Source organism: Piliocolobus tephrosceles, chromosome 3, assembly GCF_002776525.5.
Source record: "Piliocolobus tephrosceles isolate RC106 chromosome 3, ASM277652v3, whole genome shotgun sequence".
Lineage (NCBI taxonomy): Eukaryota > Metazoa > Chordata > Mammalia > Primates > Cercopithecidae > Piliocolobus > Piliocolobus tephrosceles.
In genome coordinates, this window is record NC_045436.1 from 87697136 (window position 1) to 87716732 (window position 19597).

General features: G+C 37.9%; 1 protein-coding gene and 1 long non-coding RNA gene across 3 annotated transcripts in view; one reads left to right on the plus strand and one right to left on the minus strand.

Annotated features, from left to right (window-relative positions):
- SGMS2 (sphingomyelin synthase 2) overlaps nt 1-19597 on the plus strand; it is a 91306-nt gene that overhangs the window by 21895 nt on the left and 49814 nt on the right. The window contains exons 2-3 of one of the 2 annotated variants that reach the window (XM_023220160.3): nt 11023-11105; nt 12854-12961. The gene's annotated coding sequence lies outside the window, so the exon portion shown is untranslated. The remainder of the gene's footprint in view (nt 1-11022; nt 11106-12853; nt 12962-19597) is intronic. The other variant, XM_026455020.1, reaches the window with a different exon arrangement.
- Nucleotides 16095-19597, minus strand: part of LOC113224982 — a 70072-nt gene continuing 66569 nt past the window's right edge. The window contains exon 7 of the long non-coding RNA XR_003309598.1: nt 16095-17060. This is a non-coding gene — a long non-coding RNA (uncharacterized LOC113224982). The remainder of the gene's footprint in view (nt 17061-19597) is intronic.

Genomic DNA, 19597 nt, shown 5'->3' on the forward strand with positions numbered 1-19597 from the left:
ATAAGGCATGTCCTGTCATTTGTTATATAAAGCTTCACCTTCATGAATATGTATGTTGAATAGGAAAGCTATAGGAGGCAGTGATGGAGTTACAGATCTAAATGTTATGCCACAAAATGGAACGCTGCCCTGACCACAAATGTCGTTTCATCAACATTAAGCTGCATTTAGAATGCTCTCTACTTTTAGAAGGCTTAAGTGCTTTGGAATTATAAGGCAGATTTAGATCAGTGATTGTATTTGAGCAAATTGTCATTATTCTTAAAGGACCTAACTAGGGGTGGGGAAAGCTGTTTTTCACTAATGTTTGGGTGTTACTTTGCATCTTAAATCATGTAATTGGAGTATTTCTTGTTTTACTCTTTGAAAACAGATTATTGTTGTCTTAGATATTACTAGAGTTTATAGTTTATAGCTAATTCTGAGAAGGACTTTTTTTTTGGTAAATTAATAGGTGTTTCTTAAAAAGCAGTTTCAGATTTACAGAAACAATAAGCAGAAAGTACAGAGTTCCCATAAGCTATACCCCTACCCCTCAGTTTCCCACATTAGTGTAGTACACTTTGTACAATTAATGAGCCAATATGATACATTATTATTAACCAAAGTCCATAGTTTAGAGTTCACTTTTTATATCGTACATTCTATGGGTTTTGAAAAATGTATAATGACATGTAGCTCTCATTGTACTACTATACAGAGTAGTCTCACTGCCCTAAAAATCTGTGCTCTATTTACTCCTCCCCAACCCTCAACCTCTGGCAACCACTGGTTTCTTTACCGTCTCCCTAGTTTTACATTTTCTACAATTTCATGTAGTTGGAATCATACAGCATACAGCCTTTTCAGATTGGCTTCTTTCATTTAGCAATTTACAGTTAATGTTTCTTCATGTCTTTGTAGTTTGAAATAGCTCATATCTTTTTAGCACTGAATAATACTGCATTGTATGACGTACCATAGTTTTTTTACTCATTCACCTATTGAAGGACCTCTTGGTTGTCTCCAGTTTTTGCCAGTTATGAATAAAGTTGCTTAAACATTTGTGTGCAGGTTTCTGTGGGGACAGAAGTTTTCAATTAATTTGAGTAAATACCAAGGAGTACTATTTCCTTGTCACATGATAAGACTCTGTTTAGTCTTATGAGAAACTGCCTTACCATCTACCACATGGGTGGATTATTTTGCATTCCCACTAGCAATGAATGAGAGTTCCTGTTGCTCCACATCCTCATCAGCATTTGGTGGTGTTAGTATGGATTTTAGCTGTTGTGTATGGTTGTAGGTCATTGTTGTTTTAAATTGCAAATCCCTAATCACATATGATATCGAGCATCTTTTCATATAATTTTTTGTCATCTATATGTCTTCTTTGGTGAGGCATCTGTTCAGATATTTTGCCCACCTTTTAATTAGGTTATCTTTCTTGTTGAGTTTTGGGAGCTCTGTTTACGTTTTGAATATGTCTTTTATCAGATGTGTGTTTTGCAAATACTTTCTCCTGGTCTATGACTTGTCTTTTTCTTAACAGTGTCTTTCTTAGAGTAGAAGTTTTTAATTTTAATGGAGTCCAACTTATCAATTTTTTCTTTCTTTCATGCTTTTGGTGTTACATCTAACAACCTATTGCCAAACCTAAAGTCACTTAGGTTTTCTCCTATGTTATCTTATAAATTAGTATCTAGATTCATTTTTGCACATGTGGAAGTCCAGTTGTTTAGCACAATTTGTTGAAAAGACTATCCTGAGAAGCAGTACTTTAACATGCTGAGAAACAGACTGGTTCTCTAAGGGAATGCTTAATTTCTGCTTGAGTCCCTCGTGTTCCCTCTGTAAACCTTTCATGAAGTTTCGTAGAATAGAGAGCCATGTCTACAGGAGGGTACAGTGTGTTGCCTTTCTCCTCAGTTATGTCTGAGAGCACTCCTGTCCAGCAAAACTGACTGCAATGATGAAATGTTCCATAATTTTGCACTGTCCAGTACAGTAACCATAAGCCACATGTGGCTATTGAGTACTTGAAAGGTAGCTAGTGTGACTGAGGAACTGAATTTTAAATGTTAATGATTTAAATTCAAACTTAAGTAGCCCCATGTACCTTGTAGCTGTTATATTGGACAGTCCGGCACTAGAAAGTTAGAACAGATTTGAGAGACTATTAAATCAGTGTCTTTATTTTTCTCCTTCAACAAACACTTGATAATACTTACTATGTACTAGGAGATTTCTGAGTCTTAAGGGTACAGATGAACTGCAAATTGTGGTTGAGTTCACTGTGGTCCACAGAATTAAAGTGACTTTTTAAAGATTACAATTGACTTTTTAAAGATCACAATGTCAGAGTCCAGATTAAAACCAGATCTCCTAATTGTAATAAATAGTTTTTGCCCATGGTCTTTTCCCCAGAAAGCTCCTTGGCTTCTTGTTTTCATCATATTTCCCTCTGCTCTCAATTAGAAAGTAGCTCATGAACTACATTATTCCATTGTTATTACATATTACAATTTAGCCAAAGTACCATGAAAAACAAAGTGGAAAATGAGTGTGTGTATCCCCACTGGAAAGAACACATGTGTGATATAGTTTGGATATGTGTCCCTACCCAAATATCATGTTGAATTATAATCCCCAGTGTTGGATGTGGGGCCTGCAGGGAGGTGATTGGGTCGTGGTGGTGGATTTCTCATGAATGATTTAGTGCCATCTTCTTTGTACTGTTCTCACAATAGTGAGTTCTCAGAAAATCTGGTCATTTAAAAGTATATGGCATCTCCCCCCTCACTGTCTCCTGCTATGTGATGTGCTTGCTTTTCATTTACCTTCTGCCATGATTGTAAGTTTCCTGAGGCTTCCTGAGAAGCCAGGCAGATGCCAGCATAATGCTTCCTATAAAGCCTACAGAACTGCCATTCAACCTCTTTTCTTTATAAACCATCAAGTCTCGGGTATTTCTTTATAGTAGTGCAAGAACAGACTAATACAATGTGGTTACCTTTCCCTTATACTTTTTTGTTTGTTTAGAAATGTGATGGAAAACTGGTATTGTTTACTATCTCTAAGCCTTTTTGAAAAGATAAGAATTAGTCTTTACTTTTTCATATAGCAAGCTTTAGACTCTTTAGGGAGGTAAGGGAAAACCTCAGAGGTTCCCTTTCTGTGTGCTAAACCTCATCCTTCTATTGAAGATGCCATATTCTGAGATCAAGGGGCATCCAGGGTATCTAGCCCAGGAAGAGTGGTGTGATCACTGAAAACGACATTAGCAACATTCACTCCTTTCGCTTTCCCTTCCTATAGTACCTGAGGTGTAGCCTCTGACCTTGCGTGACTTAGAAGTCTGAGGTAAAAGCCTGTGGCTGCCCTATTTACACAGTCAGCATCACCATCCCATTTTGTGACAGCCCATTAGAGAGAGCTTGGGTGGCTTCTGAGGTTCCACTGGCAGGTCCTCTGATTTCCACCTTGATGCTCATCCAAATGCATTCATGTTCCCAGCTTCTGGGGTCTTTGCTTTATTTTCCTTTATGTTGCTCAAGATTCAGTTGCAAAACCTTCTACAAGTATACCCCCCATTTCACTTTCTTCTTCTCTCGCTCCAGTGATTCCAGTACTTTAATACTCCCTTTTATATGGACATCACCAAATAACTCCTGAATATTTAATTTCTTAGCTCCCATTTTGTTCTCTCTACATGTTATCCTCCCTCCAAGACTTAAAAGAAGACTTGAAAAAACTTTGCTTTGTGAAATAGGGGTTTATATAAATATGCTAATATGCAACTTGCTTTTTGATTGCTTGGAAGGAATGTTGGAAGCCTGCATGGTGTGGAAGTCTGTGGTGCATGCCATGCTCATGGTACACCTGGTGGAAGTCTTCGTAAGAGTTATGACAAGTGCAGATCATTCATCTTTCAAACAGGTTTCTCACAAGAGAAGCAAACTGCTAACTACGGGGGAGGCTAGAGTAAGCAACCTCTTGGAAATCTTAAGAACAAGGGCAACAAAAGATTAGGATAGAGGAAAATAAAAACTAGAGGACATGGATTGCCAATCAGGTAATCTAAGTAACTACCATCCAGTCAGTGAGAGACTTGGATGGCTAGAAAGCTGAAGGGCACTGCCTAACTTGGATAGTTAACACAAACTTAGCTCTGGCTAAAGTACTCAGGTATAGCCATTCTGCTCATTCTGTTAACCTACTCAGATGTATATTCTACAGGATCCTTACAGTTTTGATAATAACACTTCTGTATATCCTGGTGAGTTTTTCTGCCTCCCAGCAAATGTCCTGTCTCCCTGAGCCGAGGGCAGCTTCTCTATAATAACCCCCTCCCAAATTTGCTTCTATCTTAACTCACATTTATGAATTAAGTTTCTTGTTTTGTTTTTACTTTTGGTTTCATTTCTATTTCAAAGACAGGATTTTCTTTGAGCATGAGTAGTAATCATAGTAAATATGTACATTTTCCTTTATTTTTATCAACTATGTAATTAGGCTATATTTAACTGGAGAGGCTGACCTCTTTGCTACTTGGTGGTACATCACCACAAATGGCATCTTGCTAAAAGGAAAACTTTTAAGATTCCAGACTGAATGTCTTTATTTGCTTGCCCCACACACAGACTGACCAAAATGAAAAATGAGGTGTACCATTTTTATCCCCAGAGCATAATGATATGAAACAATGTGCTTGTCATAATAATTTTTTTTTTTTTTTTTTTGAGATGGAGTCTCACTTTGTCGCCCAGGCTGGAGTGCAGTGGCGCTATCTCGGCTTGCTGCAAGCTCCACCTCCCAAGTTCATGCCATTCTCCTGCCTCAGCCTCCCGAGGAGCTAGGATTATAGGTGCCTGCCACCACACCCAGCTAATTTTTTTTCGTATTTTTAGTAGACGGGGTTTCACCGTGTTAGCCAGGATGTTCTTGATCTTGTGACCTTGTGATCCACCCGCCTCAGCCTCCCAAGTCATAATAATTTTTTAAAAGAGAATGTGACTATGGTAGCTATTTGGAAATGTGTTTTGGGAGTTTTCGTGCCATCTTTTCTCTTTAACTTTCTAATTATAATAGCAACTCATGTTTATTTTAGGACATGTTATGCCTGGATAAGCAAAAGAAAAATTTAAGTCATCTAGAAATCTATTATCTGTTAGCATTTTGCATTGTCCTTCTTGTCACATTTATGTTTACACATGCAACTTGTAAAAACAGGAGAAATAGGATCATTCACATATCATTGTTTTGTACCCATGAATATATAATGAACCTCTTGTCATTCCCCACTAACTGTGATAGGAGCATTTCATTCTTCCATTGTATCTACCCACCATGTTGTTTTTAACAGTCCCTTATTATTGGACACTTGTTTCTCAATTTTTTTTTTTTTTTTTTTTTTTTTTTACTGTTGTCGGCAATGTCATGGTTAATATGCTCAGAGCTAAATCTTTGTTCACATTCTTAGGAGGTTTATAGAATATAAGAAATATTACAATAGCCCTGGAGAACAGCTTAATAATTTTATGTTGGTATTTTAAAGAGCCGATTTAATATGTAGAAAAATGCTGTCTCACTTCTTTGAGTTTCTTTGCTCACTAGTAAGGTTAAACACTTTCTCACTTTAAATGTTAAAGTGTAAGAGTTTATTTTCTTTTATTGCAGAAGGTTTGAAGGCATTTGTTTAAAATTATTTAATTTTCACCGTTATGATACCATATGACCTTGTCATTGCTCATGACTTTAACCTTAGGAAGTTAATTGTTTGGATATAACAACTTTGTGTCATGAAAGAAAGAACAAGATTGCCAATTGTCTGAGCCATGGAAGACCTAACAGAAACTGTAGAAAGCAGTCCTTATAAGACAGAACTTTTTAATGGGTGTGTCAGTGTTTCTGGGCTTAAAAAAAAGTCCTGTTTCTTGGATATTTTAATTCAGTCTGCATTGGGCAGAGAGAAGTACAGAGTGGCCTTTCAATGTATTTTAAATTTAACAGTCTATAATTAGAAAACACTACTTGAGCTCTTATAATAAACTTTCACTCTGAAAGCACCCATCTAAATTAGTGGGTCATTCCTCCCCACTCCTTTTCTCCCTCCCCCTCAGTCACATCTGCCATAGCCATATCCATGGACTCTGCTTCTGTAATTTTCAGAGTTCAAACTTGTGGGTCACTGTTTCATAATATTAAATGGTATTAGTGGGGCTTACACCCTCTCCTTACTCCCCTTATAAGATTACTTCAGTGACTTCCTTATCTTGAGAGGAACTGCCATGTGATCCTTTAGGAACACAGCTTATCTTATAAAGTGGGAGTTAGTCAGTGAACAAATATTTATAACCCTCAATTCTGTGCCAGAAAGACAGCAGAGAATCTGACACATGTGATCCCTTCCCTCACAGAGCTTGCAGTCTGACTGGAAAGAGACAAGTAAATCTCTACAAATAATTGACCAAAGTTACAGTTAGCAAGCTGTTATGTCAGAGAAAAAGCAGAGAGTAACGTGGAGCAAGGGAAAGGAAACCGAATGCAGTCTGGGAGGGTCAAAAAAGGCTTCTCCAAGAACGCACAGGAGTTAGTTATAAATGCCATCTCCTGCTGTCCTTCCTTACAGAATGCTACATTTAGTGTACATGAACCGCAAGGGAATTAATCTATTTTCTACTCTCTTTAGCAATACTCCCTAGGTATGCAAATGAAAATACATTGCTATAGTTGATTGACCACTATAAGATTAGTACCATTTTTATCTGAAGAAAACATTATTAAATAATTAGCCTTAAGAACAACATACTTTGCCAGATGGAGTGAAAAAGGCTGATAAATCACTGGGACATCAGCTTAGTCACAGGACTGTGTAATAGCTGTGGAAATTCAACTTTATCATGTCTTCCATGTACAATATGGGACTATCTGAAGGAACACAGGTTGTTTTCTAGCTAAGGTTTGCACTGTATAACTAATCATTTAAAGAAAAGTTATCTACTGTCCAATTTACAGTAAAACATGGCTTAAGCATAATAGCTTTTGTAATTCATGAAAGTTCTGTGTTTAACTGTTAGTTGGAGCCTGAAATGACTATGACTAATAGGAATATTCTTCCAAGTTCTTTAATTCCCTGAGATGATTATAGCTGTTCTTTAGCCAGACAATGACTCTGAAGTCCATTAAACTTAAAAACGTGCTTCTGGGGGGAGTTGCTTTTCAATGCATCAGGTTACTTAGTGTTTTTATGTGGCTATATTTTGGCCATCTCCTAATGTTGGAGAATTTGTTTCAGAGATCTGGAACTGTCTCCTCCTCAGCTCTGGTTATCAGAAGCATGGCAGAGGGAAATGGAAGTAAAAGATGGATTGGAGATTTCTGGTGCAGTTGTGAGCCGACCATCAGAGTTGTATATTTGTATCACATTGCCTTGTCTTCCTACTACAGAAATTCTAGAGAGTTATGCCTTGGGATTTATTGAGAAACGCAGTGAAAAACTATCAAGTGACATCATATGGTGGTCTTCCCTGGTCTGCAGTATTGCTCATTGCCTCTTGTTTACAGGTCATATTAAAGCTAAGTGTCAAATGCTTTCTTTTTTCTCCTGAGGAACAAAATATGGTTCCCACTTGCCTTCCTCCTAACACATATGGAGATACATGCATTTTCTCTTTCTGAGTTTGGAAAATTTCTTACCCTGTAGCTACAAAGGAGTTGGGAGCCAAATATGCAGCACAGTTTTAGTCATTTTGCAAGACTTAACTAGTATACTCTATTTAAATCATTTAACAAATACATCTAATGCTTATTGTATACCAGGTGCTCTTTCTGATCTCTTTATTAGTATTAACTCCTTCAAGTCTTTTTTTCTCCATTTATTTCTGCTTTGATCTTTATTATTTCCTTCTACTAGTTTTGGATGTGCTCTTTTTTGGTTCCTTGAGGTACACCATTAGGTTATTTATTTGGAGTCTTTCTGTGTTTTCGATGTGGGCATATGGTGCTAAAAATTTCCTCAGTACTACTTTTGCTATATCTGATAGGTTCTGGTATGTTGTGTTTCCGTTTTCATTTATTTCGAGAAATGTTTAAATTTCCTTCTTAATTTCTTCATTGATTGTTCAGGAGCATGTTGTTTAATTTCCATACATTTGCACAGTTTCCGAAGTTGTTCTTGTTATTGATTTTTAGTTTTATTCCATTGGATTCAGAAAAGATGTTTTGATTTCATAGTGACTTTTTTGAATTTGTAGAGACTTGTTTTGTGGCTGTTGGATGAAATGTTGTGTAAATGTCTGTTATAGGTCTATTTGGTCTAGAGTATAGTTTAATTCCAATGGTTTTTTACTGATTTTCTATGTGGGTGATCTGTCCATTGCCAAAAGTGGGGTGAAGTCCTCTACTATTATTGTATTGCAATCTGTCTCTCCCTTTAGATCTATTATTTGTTTTTATATAACCTTTGATCCTTTTAAGGACCTTGTTAAGTTAGTACTATTTATAGATGAGGGAACTAAGTCTCAGAGAAATTAAGTGTCATGCCTGGAGCCACAATACTTAATCGTGCAGTCATGCTAAGTGTGGAGTCGGCCTTCAGAATCCTTGTTCATAAACATCAAGCTTTGCTGCCTCTGCAGTGATTCGCTACCGGGAGCAGGTAGAACAATATTCAGTCCCGGGAGAAAGTGTTCCCTCTTCCACTGCACCTTGTGATCAAGAACCTCTCTCTGTGTTTACCTGCCTCTCTGATTCTACATTAATCGTCTCAGAGTAGTATTTTGCTGTTGTTATATAATTTACTTTATTCCTTTGTGAAATTATATATTCTACATATACTTTAAAATAAATCATGAACTTATAAGATACTATTTAAAATGAATGTAGTCTTAATGTAACACCATGTTAAGATGTATACAGAAAGGGATTTTAGAGTAGTAAGCTTGAATTTGTTTTGCATTCCAGTATCTACCCTTTTGCCCATTCTCCTTTTTGACAAGAGCACACATTTTCAGCTTGACTAGATGAAAAGTGCTAGGTTTGGCTGTGTAACTGAATAAAATCTGTAAGCTGACCATATTAGAAATATCGTTAATACTATGCTCTAAACAATTGTAATTGTCCACAGACTTGAGTTAGAGCACAAAAGCAACTATCTGCTTTAATTTCATTTGCGTGGAGTGAGTGGGGATGGTAGGTGGAGTCGAGAGAGGGTAATAACTGGAGAAAGGTTCCAAGTGAAACAAGACAAACATCCTCCAAGGATCAGGTGATCTTTCCAGAGGGATAAACATGTCCCACAGGGAGTGTAGTATACAGTATCTGAAGTGTAAACTGCTTATCCCTTTTAATGGGGTCTAGTAATGCTTACTGGAATATAGCATTTTGGGCCACTTGAAGTTTATTTCATCTGTTCACAGCATTTCAGATATTCTTTTGTTCTTCTATTTTTACAACAGTTTTACTGAGTTATAATTCACATACCATAAAACTGGCCTTTTCAAATTGTACAAATCAGTAGTTTTTGGTATATTCAGAGTTGTGCAACCAACCCCACTATTTAATTCTAGAATATTTACAGCACTCCAAAAAGAAACCCTAGACCCATTAGCATTCACTTTCCCTTCTCTTCGTCCCCCAGCCCTTGGCAACCACAAATCTGTCTTTATGGATTTGCCTATTCTGCACATTTCATATAAATGGGATCATATAACATGTGGTCTTTGTGACTGGCTTCTTTCACTTAGAATAATGTTGTCAGGATTCATTCGTGCTATAGTGTGTATCACTACTTTATTCCTTTCCATTGCTCAGTAATATTATATGGGTTTGCCACATTTTGTTTATCCATTTAATAGTTGATGGACATTTGGGTTGTTTCCATTTTGGGACCATTATGAATAATGCTGTTATGAATATTTGTGTACAGTTTTTGCTTGGACTGGTGTTTTCATTTTTCTTGAGTATATACCTAAGAGTGACACATTTGTTCTTGAGTTTCTTCCAAGAGTTGAGTATTTTTGATTAAGATGGGATCTCAACTAAAAATCAATTTCTGGTTGCAGATGAGTGTACATCCTGCAGTTGTTAAACATAGATTTTAATGACATTTGTTAGGTAGTTAAAAGATATATATATATGTACTACCAAATCATATACATATATGCACTGTTGGGTAGTCTCAGGCTATATTCTTTGGATATTCATATTGTGGTTCTATGAACTGCAGACCTCTGGCCAGTGGCCTATATTTTGCTTCCATCCACAGGGCAAATTTCAGCTACTTAAAAATCCATTTGATTGCAGCAACTGTATGTATTTCAAAGCAAATCTTCTACCATTTAGTAGGTGGCAGATTATGCAAAGCACATCAACCTAAGTTTCTGTGACACTTAGTTTGCCCTTTATGTACATAGTCCTTCTACTGTCCTATAAAGCCCTCCGCACTCTTCTTCCCTTCTCTGTGCCTAGTTCACAATACTCTAGCCGTGCTTGCCTTTCCGTTCTTTTTAAACCTTCCTGGCTCATTCCTGCCTCAGGGCCTTTGGGCGAGCTGCTCCCTCTGCCTGGCTTACTCTTCTTTTGCAGCTGCCCCGGCCCCATCCTCAACCCTTATTAAGTCTTAAATATCCCCTCAGAAAGGCTTCCCTGACTGCTTGCTCTACATCAACCACACCAGTCTTGCCCTGACTCTGACTTTCTTGAGCGGCATTGACTGGTCTTGTTTATCTGTGTGTTCCTGTGTTAGAACGTGAACATCAGGAGGGAAGGGAAGCTGCCTGCCGTGCCACTCCAACTTTATATAGGGGCTGGCAGGTGGTAAATATTAGTGGAATGAACGGCTGAGTTGTTCTTCTTGTCCTGAAATGTCAGTACCTGTCAGAGCCAGTGTTTTCCTGGCAGCTCTCCTGGAGGGTCAGTATTGGAGAGCTCTAGGAGGGTAGCATCAGAGGGCTCTTCATTTCACCTCCTCTCCCAGAAAACTAGCAAAACATAGCATCAAAGCCTCATTCTCATTTAATCTCTGACTTTTTCTTCCCCTAGAGCTGTCATCCTGTGGCCCTATAACACTCTGCTCCGAAAGGATCTGCCAGAGACTGGGAGTGTTGACTGCTGCAAGCATCAAGGTGGGAATTACTGTGCTACCATCTGGAAACAGTAGGTTTGGTAGGTTTGGTGCTTCCTGCTGCTATAGCATGAGTCTAACTTGCTTCAGCTGAAGGTTGGCTGTCTATCAGTTATCGTGCAGCTTTGCTGCTATCTTCCCTTCTCTGGTTAAGACATTTCATAAATGTCTTAACTCTGAGAATTTTAATTTTATCCTCAGGAGAGTCTTAAATTTCAAGCTCTTTCAGGTGAATGGATGTTTTCTCAGTCTTGGATTGCCGTTTTAAATGACAGCCAGAGAAATAGAGGTAACCCCAAAACTTCCTAACCTGTTTGCATTACTGCCAAAAGAGAGCGCTCAATGAACTCTCTCAACCACGCCTTAAGAAAACAGAAAATCTTCAAAGAAATATCAGCCAGCCATGCACCTTTTAGCAACAGTACTGAAATTACTAGCAAAGTTATTCTGTTTTTTATAGTTATTTAAACCAAAATTAAAGAGCTGTAGTAGTTATACCCATTCTATGCCCACTGAGGAGGAAGAGGTTTTGCTTGCTGTGGTTGAAGCAGTACAACTCAATTCACTGTCTAGAGTACTTTGAATTTTATTTCAAGTATAATTTTATTATTGAAAATAAAAATAGTTGCATTTTTCGGTTTACAAAAGATTTTCTGTTTTCTTGCTATATCTCTGGGCACCTTAAGACTAAGGTTCATTTGACCCTGATGATAGCTGTTTTGGTTTTTTTTTTTACTTTTTATCATTGCTGTTTAGTGTGGTGTTTGCCTAAAAAGATTTTTACCCTAAGATAGACACCAGGGCCATGTAATCCCAAATTATTTAAAATAAATATTTGTGGGTAGTTAGTATTATTGAGCACAGTATTCTATAACATTATTTGTCTTCTGTGAAATTCACAATAATTCTAGGAATGTTGCTAAGGTTAGAATGGCTATTTTGAGCTGGTACTAGAAATGGCAGCTATTTCTAAATATTTGACACCGTTTTGATATCTTTCCCTTTGTCTGGTGGTGTCTGTCTCATTGAAGCTGAGTGAAGAAAAGAATTCATTTATTCAACAAATACTTACTGAACGCTTTCTGTGTGCCAGGCATTCTTTTCAGTGTTGCAAATGAGGCAGTGAACAAAACAAAATTCTTTCATGAGCTTTAAAAAATCTCTTGAATATCCTCAGTCAACAAACCAGAGCAGGGAGACACAGAGGACTTGCCTCACTCTCAGGTATTCTGGGGAAACCCCCTTCGGGATGGCAAATGGACACAAGCAGGAAAGGAGAGAGTGGAACCCTGATTTGGAAAATAAAGCAGTCTTATGTTCTAATTTAATCACTGTAGAATTTTAGAAGCGTGTTAAAATAATAAACCAAAAAAAATAATGTGCTAGGTTGATATAACTTGGGCTTGAAAAATAAAGGATTACTGTTTTTTTTTTTTTTTTCCTTTTCAATGTCCCACACACTTGATGTAAGGATTACTTTTTAAGTATGCCATTTTCGTACATTTCGCATTCAGAGTCTGCCCAAATTCTGCCTCCACCATCCTCTCAGCCTCTGTCAATGTCGAATGCAGCCTTCGAATTTCTTTATGCATAAAGAAGCAAATAGGAATATTCCTATTTGCCCGCTTCATAACATAAAAGATAGAATACTATATTTCTCTGCAATGTATGCTTTTTTTCCTTACAATATATGGAGGAGGATTTAATAAGCGAGTACTAAGACACTTTCCTCATTCTTTTTTAAAGCAGTTACAGAATAACAGAGTCCATTTATGGATGTTCCACAGTTAAAATAGCGATCTATTGATGGACAACATTTGGGTTGTGGCCACCTGTTTGCTCTTAAACAATACTACAGTAAGTAACTGTATGTAGGTTATTTTGCATGTAGGCAATATATCTATATAAACTTGTAAAGTAGAATTGCAAGTCATAAGGTATATGTGTAATTTTAATAGATATCATTAAATTGCCTCTCTGAGAGGAAGGTTGTCTTTTTTTTTTTTTTTTTTTTTTTTGCAGAGCCTCTCTCTGTTGCCTAGGCCGGAGTGCAGTGGCACAATCCTCTCTCTGTTGCCCAGGCTGGAGTGCAGTGGCACAATTTCAGCTCACTGCAATGTCTGCCTTCTGGGTTCAAGCAATTCTCCTGCCTCAGCCTCCCAAATAGCTGGGATTACAGGCACCCCACCACTGTGCCCAGCTACTTTTTGTATTTTTAGTAAAGATGGGGTTTCGCCATGTTGGCCAGGCTGGTTTGAACTCCTGACCTCAGGTGATCCACCTGCCTTGGCCTCCCAAAGTGCTGGGATTACAGGCGTGAGCCACCACGCCTGGCCAAGGTTTTCTTATTGCATGTCTACTAGAAACCTGTGAGAGTACCTGCTGTCATCTGCATCTGGATATTTTGCCAATTCTCATAGCTTAAATGCCAGACTAGGTTGGGTGTCTTGGCAATGTGTTCTTATAGCATCCTGAACTTTCAATTATCTAAACATTTATATCCCTGTGTGATAATGATTTGTTTGTTTCTCCAACTAGACTGCAAGCTTTGTGAGGCCAGGGACTACGTCGGTCTCCTTCACCTGGCCATAACAGACATTCACGTGTCTAATGAAGTTTAAATACATTTTCAAAAGATGAGACAATTAGTGGTAATTTAGCTCTCAGGTTATACAAGTGCAGTAAACTGGCTCGCTGTCATAGATGGGGCTCTACTGCTCTTTAATTATTAGAAATCTTCAGTTACAGCATGGGAACAAACATTCTTCTTTTATGTTACTGAAATTTATATTAAGCAGGTAGTCAGCAACAAATTCAAGAGGTTAAATCCTCAGTTATCTGCTGGCAATTTGATTTCCCAAGACCTAGACTCGATTTTGAGAATCTGAAGAACTGAAGCTTTCTATTTCCGGTTATGTGCATTAGCCAAAACATTTTACAGGGCTTCAGGAGGTCCACCTATCAACTACGAACCCCAGAGTGGGAACACCTGCTTGAGAGACATGGTTAAGGACTTTGAAATATTTTGGAGAGTGATTCAACCCCCTTATTTCTTGCCACTAGTAATTGCAGTCTACAGTTAGCCAGTTCTAGATAATGAAAGTATTCTTTTCTTAAGTCTGTTCTGGACTTTGTCTGGTGGAATTCAAAAATTTTTTAATATGGAAAGATTTTTTTCCTTAAATATGCCTTTCAAAAAGAAAAATATTTTGGAGGAGATAAAGGAGTAACATATGCTTAAGTTGAAAACCTTTGCTAAGTAAACTCATACCCGTTTTATAGTGGTTAAAGTTAAGTAATTCATATCTATTTGATTTTTAATAGTTCTTATGAATATCAGGCATACTGAAACCCCAAGGTTAGGATGAATATTATTGGATGAAAGGAAGAAAAAATAAAATTTTCTAAACAATTTTTGTATCCTCCTGTCCATAAACATTAAGTAAACCTAGAACTCAGGACTTTCCCACTAAGATTAGGAGTAACATTTAAGCACACCCTTACATCTTATTTTCTTGTTTCTATAGCGGGCATGTCCTCTGACAAGAAGCGCAAAAACGAAAGAACAACAGAAACCCCAGTATTGGGGCGGTGGCGGGGCAGCTTTTTTAAAACCACTTTTCCTCCTCTGAATATTTAACGCATAGAAAGGACTGGGAAAGTGGAGGAGACATAAAACAATAGAGGAAAAGCCATAACTGTCAGAGAATGTATAATGGAATGCAAGCCCAGAGTGTTTTGTTCTAGATTTTCGGCTCTTAGAGTAACCCAGGCACACATGCTAACTTAAATTTGAAGACGAAGGTTAGTAAGGTGACTTTAGCCAGCTTTGCTATATATTTGTATTCATGACGGTATTGGAGGGTGAACCTCCTTGATTCTGAAGCTACTTATATTGTGGTAATCAATTCTTGTTATCAAAAAAAAAAAAAGGAACAGATATGTGAATATGTGAGAGAACTAATTCTTTTAGGTATGACAAGTAATTTCCATGATACCATGTAACTCCTTTCCCTTTTATACGTAAGAACCCTGTAATTAGCTTTGTCTTAAAAGTTTTTTTTCAAAACTCTATAGGAAAAAGATTAGCCTATATTTCAGCTACAAAGGATCTGTTGATTCTCTGTACAGCATAGTGCCTTTTGAATGCTCCTGACTTAAAGAGAATGACTGAAGGGGCCTCTACCAAAAGTGAGAAAGTGGAAAGAACAGTGTCAAGTTTAAGCACTAAATCAGCAGTCTAGTGTTGGGAGGATGTTGTACTGAATAGATACCTGCCTTGTGTCTGACTGTTCCTGTGCCTGAGTTGTCTTCATCCTGCCAAACACAAACAAGTTACTAGGCAACAAGAGTGATTCAGATGCTCTGAACACCTCACTGAATGAAATGTCTAACCACGATGTTTCCAGGAAATGCCTCCTCTATAAGTCACTGGGTAGCCTGATAAACATTTGCACGTGCTCTGAGGTCAAGTGACCTAGAGCTTCTAGCCTGTGTGTTATAAGGTGGGGCCAGCTAATGTTTGAAAGAATGCCACCTTACTGGGCAAACATAGATAGTTTGCATGCTCCTACATGGTAACTATGAGGAGGAAGGGTTGGGGACAGGGCTGGGAGAAGTGCAGTCTCTCCCAAAAAGGACTCACCAGGATGGAAATCCATTGCCCTTAGGTCACATCTCTAATTGTAAAAAAGCCCAAGATCCCAGAATATCACAACATAGCATAGTTATGCAGGAGCCTGGACTCAGATGCGTTCAAATCCTACCTCTGTCACTTGTTAGATTTCTAACTTCTTATACCTCAGATAGGGGTGATTGTACCCCATACAGTAGTTGTGTGTATTAATGTTAGTATTTGGGAAACACTAGAACTAGTATCTGTCATAAACTCTGGGGATGCATTAGCTTGCCCGCCATGCTTTTACATGGCTTCTTGAGAGGTGGGGGCTGAATTGTGAAGAAATGAAGAAAAAGAGAAGTGAGGTCTTTTCCAAGGATGTACTTATTCTTTTATGATTTCCAGGACTGCCATCATAGAAATTTTAACCATAAATCATTTAAGGAATCTCTTCAAGGTCTTTCAGCACTACATAGTTTGAGAATTATGTATCAAAAAATGACCTCAGGGCTATGCAGTGGAAAGACTGTGTGCTCATGGAGCATTGCTTTAGGGTTTCCAGTGAATATGTAATGCTCTGAAGCTAGATATGGGTTTTTGCTTTACTGTTTTTCCCTTCTGTTATATCCCCCTTTTTATATAAGATATTTTATAATAAAAATGCAATCACAGAAAGTAAACCACAGTAAGATGAAATTTTGGGGCTCTGCATCACATATGGAAACCATAATTATACAGACACATTAGTGACTCATTTAGGAATAGAAAGGTACCTGAAACTCTCTGGGAAAGGGTAAGATAATTCTGGTGTTGTTGAGTGTGTGGGCTACCACATTCATTCAGCTGCTATTCTAGGGCTGGGCTGCAGGTTCATGGCTAGTGGCCAGGAACACCAACACAAACAGGACATGGACTCTGTTCTTGCAGCTCATAAGCAGCAGAGGAGATAGCCCTGTGTAAGCAGTGAGCTTTAAAACCCTGTGCTGGGCTGAAGAGATGTGTCGGAGCATAGGTATGGGGAGAAAGCCAGTGGCATTCAATCTCAATCTGATCTTTAAGAGTTCTAATTTTGCTTGAATTTATCTTTGGAAAGGAAATCAGAATGTTAGAGAATTGTGTTGGGAATGTGTCACCACATGCCAGGCTAGTGGCTCTGCAGTTCCTGAGCAATGTTTTATAGTAGTGACTAAACCCTGCTTTGAGAAAGTTATGACATTAGGAGATTCAACAGAGAGTAAAAGTAGTTGGAACCTTTCTTCCTGAACTTGCAGTCTCTCTCTCTCTGGTTCTGTCTTTGCTGGCTGAAAGATGGTGGTGTTGCCCAAGGAAGTAGTTGGCCTGAAAGCCAAAGGATGAAAAGGACTGGGGAGCGACTCTCAGGGTTGCCTCAAAAGCCAGTCATAATAGTTAATTTGAATTAGGTAGAAACTCTGGTCAGTTGTACAACATAAGTACATGACGTTTTATTCAATAGCCATAAAGATTTCTTTTAAAATATGTGTTTGTTGTTGGTGGTGGTTTTTTGTTTTGTTTTGTTTTGTTTTGTTTTGTTTTGTTTTGTTTTTTTGAGATGGAGTCTCGCCCTGTTGCCCAGGCTGGAGTGCAGTGGCCAGATCTCAGCTCACTGCAAGCTCCACCTCCCGGGTTTATGCCATTCTTCTGCCTCCGCCTCCCGAGTAGCTGTGACTACAGGCACCTGCCACCACACCTGGCTATAGTTTTTTGTATTTTTTAGTAGAGACAGGGTTTCATCGTATTAGCCAGGATGGTCTCGATCTCCTGACCTCGTGATCCGTCCATCTCGGCCTCCCAAAGTGCTGGGATTACAAGCTTGAGCCACCGCGCCCGGCCTAAAATATGTGTTTTTAATTGACAAAAATTGTATATAATAAGGTGTATAACATGATATAATGATTTATTTATTGCCAACATAATGGCCTCGTGACTTAAGGTTAAGTTTTCAATCTCTATAAAAAGTAAAGGAGAAAGCCCGTTGAACTATAACATTTCCCAGCTTTCCTTGAAGTCACAATATATAAAGTGCTTCACTGAATTTAATGTTGAAGGGAGAATCCCTGTTTTATATGCAGTCTTATGCCTTGAATAACTTTCTGTAAGTGTGTGTTGGTTTGGGGAAAATGCATTTAAGTTTGGTTTATTTTATGAAGAGCCCAGAGGTGTTTCTATTTTATTACAATTTACATGAATTTAGATTTTCCATCTTTCATCAGGTATCTTTATGTTACTTGGTGGAAAACTGTATTAACATTATTCATAAACTATTACTGAACAAACATAACATTTTCAAAAACAGCCATAAATAATGCCTCAAGTGATTCAAATAAAAAAGCTTCGATAGAATTCATGTTGTTTACATTTGTTTGTTCCAAAAAGCATTTGAGATAGGAATTTATAGTTTTAATTAACAAAATTCGAAGACATAATCAGCTGCTTTCTCAAAGCTATCTGGCTTAGGAGTGTATGTCATGTATGATGTTAAAACTGGAATAGTCTGCAACCCAGAACAAAATATACAATCTGGGATTGCTAATCTATTACAATAGAGGTCTCATCTAGCTTAATACTGTAAATTGTCTACCTTTAAACATGAATGCTAATGGAATTTATAGACTAACTTTAAATCAAAATATGCAATTTCAGATTACTTGGGATATTATTATATTTCAATTTTAGGTATTTTGGAAAAGGCCTTTAAAAGCACCAACTATTTATAAATACTAACCAGTTTATACTAATTGGTATTATATTATTTCCTAATTTTGAATCTGCATCTGTATAATGGTCAGTTAGCATTATAAAGCATAATACTTTTTTATATTCTTTCCTGTTGGCCTCTGAGCTCACCCAATAACTTTTCCATTATTTACTTTCTTTTTTTTTTTTTTGAGACGGAGTCTCGCTCTGTCACCCAGGCTGGAGTGCAGTGGCCGGATCTCAGCTCACTGCAAGCTCCGCCTCCCGGGTTTACGCCATTCTCCTGGCTCAGCCTCCCGAGTAGCTGGGACTACAGGCGCCCGCCACCTCGCCCGGCTAGTTTTTTTGTATTTTTTAGTAGAGACGGGGTTTCACCGTGTTAGCCAGGATGGTCTCAATCTCCTGACCTCGTGATCCACCCGTCTCGGCCTCCCAAAGTGCTGGGATTACAGGCTTGAGCCACCGCGACCGGCCCCATTATTTACTTTCTAATTAACCATCTCTTGTTCTAGGGAATATGACCTTTACCTACAACTTTATAAAATTATTTTCATTCTCTTTAATGCCTTATTTCTTCTCTAATAAACCTGAATCAGGAGCTCTCTTCATTAAGATCTTATTTAATTGGTTTCAGTCCTGGTGGAAGACTCCCCTGCACCCCCATAGTCTCCTCTTGTTCCATTCAGATGCTTTAAGTAGTGACTAGAACCTAATGGATGATTTTTCCATGAATGTATTTTCCTTTTCATGTGGCTTATTCTAACTGTGTGATTGCCACAAGAAATAAAAGTATAAGATCAACTATGATATGCCAATGGCCAATCATTTGGCATAACCCCTTATTTGAGAATGTGATAGGGGTAGGACAGAAGAAACTAAGAACCTGGGAGATTGCATTAATTCTCATCAAGTGGCAGAGTCAGGTTAGAACCTGGATTTTAGGATTCTAAGATGTTACAATGTACACTTGACCTGTGTTTAATTTGCTTCTGAGATTAGCAAGGGCATGTTGTAGGGGCCATGGTTATTGAATAAACTTTTGTTATTTATTAATAGTAAATTCATATGGATGTGTTATTCACAAATTATCGGCATCAAGCTAGATAAAAATACCAAGTTAAAAAAAGACTCTTGGCTGGGCATGGTGGCTCACACCTGTA